Below are 5,829 nucleotides of genomic sequence, written 5' to 3'. Positions count from 1 at the left end.
GTATAGTGGCGTGGTAAACATGTTCTGTTGGATGAGAATTCGAGTATTGTACCGTACAGTACAAACCTCCCGTACTCCTCGGCCCCACTCCCTTCACCTTTACCGGTATAGCATGGAACAAGTCTTCCTCTTCCCCCACACGCACTTCACCTTGCTTCCTACGCCTTTAGAACATTTTACGGAAAGGAATGTCAATGGAACTTAATAAAAAAAAACTAACCTGCTAGAGACTTCATTTTTCTTTTAATGGCAGTAGGAGGTGAACAAGAGGCACATTTTTCACTACACAAATGATATTTTTTTCTGCATTCGTTCGTTCATACATCGAAAAGGAACTACAAAAAAGAATGGAAGAAATTACCAGACCCATCGATTACGACTTCTCAAGACTTTCTATTTTCAGGATCGAGGACAACGACACCACTGGAACATATTTTAGCTCACTATGTATACACCTCTTGGTCTACATTCACTATTCATTCATTGACTGGTTCACTCATTAATTCACCCTCACGCTTACGTTATCGAGGGAGAGAAAATGGTGCTAGACTATCAATTGCGAATTTGACTTCTCCTTAGCCCTTCCTTTACTTGGAGAATGAAGAGAATGAAAAGAGAAAATAAGACATACGAATATCAGTAAACAACGTTGTATCTTTTATTACAATAAGCGACAAAATCATCTTGGTAGGTTTGACTGCTTCCTGTATGATTTCCTGGTAGGTTTGACTGCTTCCTATATGATTTCTTGATAGGTTTGACTGCTTTCTATATGATTTATTGATAGGTTTGACTGCTTTCTATATGATTTATTGATAGGTTTGACTGCTTCCTATATGATTTATTGATAGGTTTGACTGCTTTCTATATGATTTCTTGGTAGGTTTGACTGCTTCCTATATGATTTCCCCACATAGCCCGTTAGATTCATTTCGCCTAATTAGCGAGGGCTTAGTCGAAGGAAATATTTCTTCAACTATTATCATTTTCCCTTCATGATATTACTTATAATTGTTTTTTATATGTCCATACTTCTCATAATGCCGTGATTTCGGGAAGAGGGAAAGTAACATTAATGAGTGGGTTGGGTGAAACAAGGGAAGCGCGTCTACGCACGTGAAGAGGTCAGTATGGGATAGCGTGAGTAGCGCGGGAGGAGTGAAGGCATGCAAGGAATAGGAGGGAGGCGAAACAGCAAGTGAGAAAAGGAAGTAAAGGGAGAGAAACACAACAATGATTTCGTATTAATATAAGAAAATATATGTGACAGGAGAGAGAGAGAGAGAGAGAGAGAGAGAGAGAGAGAGAGAGAGAGAGCACTATTATACATGCGAATATAAATAATTAAACAATTTAATAGATAAATAAGTAAATAAATAAGTATATACTGTAGTTCAGTAACACTGATTTTCGATCTAAAAGCAGGTGGTGTGTTGTTAAACCTGAGAGAGAGAGAGAGAGAGAGAGAGAGAGAGAGCGCAAGCATGTGAGGAGGGCAAGTATATAATAGGTATGGCGACATTTGGCATTGCACGGTGGTGGTGCGGGGTTGCCGCCGCGCGACAACCCCGGGCCGCCGCGCCAAGCAGACAGTGGGGGCGACAGACGGGTGTGAGGTGTATTGCTGGCTGGCGGTGAGTGACGCTATACCCTTCAGAAGACACGTGGTTGGTTTCCCTCTTAAACTTAATTTCTTCCACTTCAACAAGTAACTATTAACACCACTATAACTATGACTTCATTTCCTCACGGTGCTGCGTTATAAACATAGCGAAACTCGACTCGAAGTGTGTTTGTCTGCGCTGCTTCAAAGTTTCCGTGGAGGCGAGGACTGACCAACGGAAGAGAATTATAACATCGCCTTACTTCGTTTTGTTCGTCTCTGTGTGTGAAGCCTGAGATGTATTGAATTGTTTCGACGTTGTAAAGTGCTGGTACACGTGGTTGTGTGTACGAGTGTTGTATGTTTGCGCTTCCTGGAGAGGTGATGGTGGTGTTGGTGAACTGGTGGTAGTGATGGTTCGTGAAGAATAGGACCGCATTCTCGAACGGCTCCTTATTTCGATTGCTTATAGCGGACTCTGAGTGGAAGCTAATGGGGTTCACAAGGATGTTTTAGTGTTTCTCGTGATAGTTAAACGAAGATTCTGCGTCAATGAAAAGAAAGCAACATCCATGAAAATCCAACTGTCCTCTCTGTGGCCTTTGAAAACAGAAGCGTTTCAAAGTATTCTCCTCAGTAGTGTATGGATGAGTAATGAAAGTGACAAGGTGTTTGCAGGTTTGTCCCAAGGAAAGATGTTTGAAATGACAGTAAGAATGAGTGTGTCTGTGCTGAGAGAGAGAGAGAGAGAGAGAGAGATGTTGATTATTTCTTTCAGTGTCGCGTTTACATGAAACTAATTAACGAATCAAAACTATTGGAACCCAGGTACACACACACACACACACACACACACACACACACACACACACACACACACACACAGACACACACACACACACACACAGAGAGAGAGAGAGAGAGAGAGAGAGAGAATTATGCTGAGTTTTGTGCTTGTGTGGGCTTCCTTCATCTCTCTCTCTCTCTCTCTCTCTCTCTCTCTCTCTCTCTCCGGATCTAACTGGTCAGAATCAAATTTAAAGGGAAAAGAACAATAACAACAACAACAACAACAACAACAATTCCTGCAAAAAAAAAAAATAAATAAACACGATACACGGAAGGAGGAAATTATTGAATGGTGTTAAGTTAATAATAATAATAATAATAATAATAATAATAATAATAATAATAATAAATCGAAAAAGCTAGAAGTAGGCAGAAAGTCGTTTATGAAATTAATATAAAAGAATTATTTATGATATCGATTGACTGCCAAGAGAATGTGCGTAGTTACCTGTGTGTGTGTGTGTGTGTGTGTGTGTGTGTGTGTGTGTGTGTGTGTGTGTCATATAAGAACGTAAGAAAGCAAGAAAAAAAAAAGGAAAATTAACACGGAATAGGGAACTTCAGAGTGATACAAAGAGACTCTTAAATTAACTTACGGTGGAGTAATGAAACTTAATAATCTTGCTTTGTGTGTGTGTGTGTGTGTGTGTGTGTGTGTGAGAGAGAGAGAGAGAGAGAGAGAGAGAGAGAGAGAGAGAGAGAGAGAGATTGAGAGAGAGGTATTATAGATGACAGCATAGTTTACATATGCTGTAGCAGGAACAGCGAATGTGGGGGAAAGGAACAATGGCTAAGGAGGAGGAGGAGGAGGAGGAGGAGGAGGAGGAGGAAGAGGAGGAGGAGGAGGAGAAGCAGAAGCAGGGCATTACCAGAGAGGATTAGGCAGGCCTCCCGAACCTTATTAGATGGTGTAGTGGTTTGAAACTTAAAATATGAGCGTAAGTGGTGGTGGTGGTGGTGGTGGTGGTAGTAGTAGTGGTAGTAGTAGTATTAGATGGCTACATTGGAACTAGACGTTATTACTGCTGTGTTGTGGAGAGAGAGAGAGAGAGAGAGAGAGAGAGAGAGAGAGAGAGAGAGAGAGTAATTAGATAGACAAGAACGGCAAACATAATAAAAATAGAAGCAGAAGAGAGGTTAAAAATCATCATACACAAACCGAGAGACGTTATAGATTCTAGGGTAAAGAGGCAGAGAAACTTACAAGGACATAATAGATACACATGAACGGACAGATAAGCAGTGATGTAAATGGACAGGGAAGTGAGTAGAAAGAAAAGCATTCAGGTTTACCAACAGACCGATGTACAAACACAGGGAGGACATGGATAATCGACACTGCCACACGAGTTAAAAAGTAAAAGTGTACAGAGGTAACGATACAAAGACAACAATACAGCAAAACTAAAAAGAAAGGTAAAGGATAGCTAGTACAAAGGTTAAAACTGTATGGATAGCCAGACACTCGCTCGCTCGCTCACACAAACAACAGTATTTAATAGAAAAGAAGTAGAAAAATTCCAAGCATTCTATAACACCTTATGGATTCTATTGATCGACAGAGTAAGGACTGCCGCAGAGAAAACTCCCCCCTGAAGGAATGAGTCGAGAAATAATGGCATTGATTACGAATTTATGGGGAAGCAGATTACAGAGCTAGAGAGAGAGAGAGAGAGAGAGAGAGAGAGAGAGAGAGAGAGAGATACTACTTAGCGAATTTTGTAGTGACAGGTGGAATAGAAAACGTGACAGGAAGCAGGCGATGGAGTCAGGTGAACCACTGCTTGTACAGGCCGTGACTATTGTACTGTAACTTGTGCCTCTTCTTGTAATCCTCCTCCTCCTCCTCCTCCTCCTCCTCCTCCTCCTCCTCCTCCTCCTCCTTCTCCTCCTCCTTCTCCCGTGACCTCTTTTAAAGTTGAGTGATAGGTTGTTCGTGTGCATGCTTTGTTTTTCTTTCATTTTTAAGGTGAGTGATGTGAGCAGTGAATGTGTAATGGGTTCCTGGTGTGGCTGGCTGGCTGGCTGGCTGGTGGGTCTCGTCCGTCAAAGAAAAGTGATTAGAGAAGACAAGATTGGCCTCCTTCACTACTACTGCATACACACACACACACACACACACACACACACACACACACGCACACACGCACACGCACACACACACGGGCGCGCTATTTGCAAACTAAAGCACAGTCGACAGTTACTTGTTAGAGTAGAATGAGTGTAGATGTGACTGAAGTGGGTGAGAGACAACAAATTATTTTTCGTTTTCAAATTTCAGCATCACTGTGAAATCTATAACAATCTCTCTCTCTCTCTCTCTCTCTCTCTCTCTCTCTCTCTCTCTCTCTCTCTCTCTCTCTCTATTTTCCTCGTTCTGTTTTATTTTTCATGTTTTTTCCTTATCTTTCCTTTCCCTTCTTTTTCTTCTTCCATATTATTACCTGTTATCCTCCTCTTCTTCTTCTTCTTCTCCTCCTCCTCCTCCTCCTCCTCCTCCTCCTCCTCCTCCTCCTCCTCCTCCTCCTCCTCCTCTTCCTCTCTTCCTCCCTCTCCTCTTCCTCCTCTTTCTCTTCCTCCTCCTCCTCCTCCTCCTCCTCCTCCTCCTCCTCCTCCTCCTCATCTTCTTCTTCTTCTTCTTCTTCTTCTTCTTCTTCTTCTTCTTCTTCTTCTTCTTCTTCTTCTTCTTCTTCTTCTTCTTCTTCTTCTTCTTCTTCTTCTTCTTCTTCTTCTTCTTCTTCTTCTTCTTCTTCTTCTTCTTCTTCTTCTTCTTCTTCTTCTTCTTCTTCTTCTTCTTCTTCTTCTTCTTCTTCTTCTTCTTCTTCTTCTTCTTCTTCTTCTTCTACATTCGATAATCTTTTCTTGGTTTTCTCTTATTTACGTTGTTTTTATTGTTGTTACTATTATTATTGTTGTTGTTGTTGTTGTTGTTGTTGTTGTTGTTGTTGTTGTTGTTGTTGTTGACGTTTTTTTTCTCGACATATTTTTTTTTCCTACCACCACCACCACCACCACCACCACCACCACCACCACCACCATTGCTGTCGCTGTAGTATAGATATGGACTCAACAAACACCCAAAACAACAGCAATAAAGCAACTAAACCACTTACACAGAGACGACAAATGTGTGAGGAGGAGGACTAGAAGGAAGAGGAAGAGGAGGAGGAGGAGGAGGAGGATGGGGGAAAGGAGAGGAAAGAAAAGGAGAAGAAGGGAGAGAAAAAAGGAAGAAGAGGAGAAGGAGGAGGGAAAGGAGAGGAAAGAGAAGAAGAAGGGAGAGGAAAAGGAAGAAGAGGAGAAGGAGGATGGAATGGGCAGGTTCAATTACACCTCCTCCTCCTCCTCCTCCTCCTCCTCCTCCTCCTCCTCCTCCT

General features: G+C 41.9%; 1 protein-coding gene across 1 annotated transcript in view; it reads left to right on the top strand.

The window, feature by feature from the left end:
• The first annotated feature begins 1,530 nt into the window (after window positions 1-1,530).
• LOC123504635 overlaps window positions 1,531-5,829 on the top strand; it is a 383,953-nt gene continuing 379,654 nt past the window's right edge. Inside the window, 1 exon segment of the mRNA XM_045255348.1 lies at window positions 1,531-1,634. The gene's annotated coding sequence lies outside the window, so the exon portion shown is untranslated.

Source organism: Portunus trituberculatus, chromosome 16 (genome assembly GCF_017591435.1).
Source record: "Portunus trituberculatus isolate SZX2019 chromosome 16, ASM1759143v1, whole genome shotgun sequence".
Taxonomy (NCBI): Eukaryota; Metazoa; Arthropoda; class Malacostraca; order Decapoda; family Portunidae; genus Portunus; species Portunus trituberculatus.
Note: the sequence above shows the minus strand (reverse complement) of the source record. Positions and strands in the feature narration are given on the sequence as shown.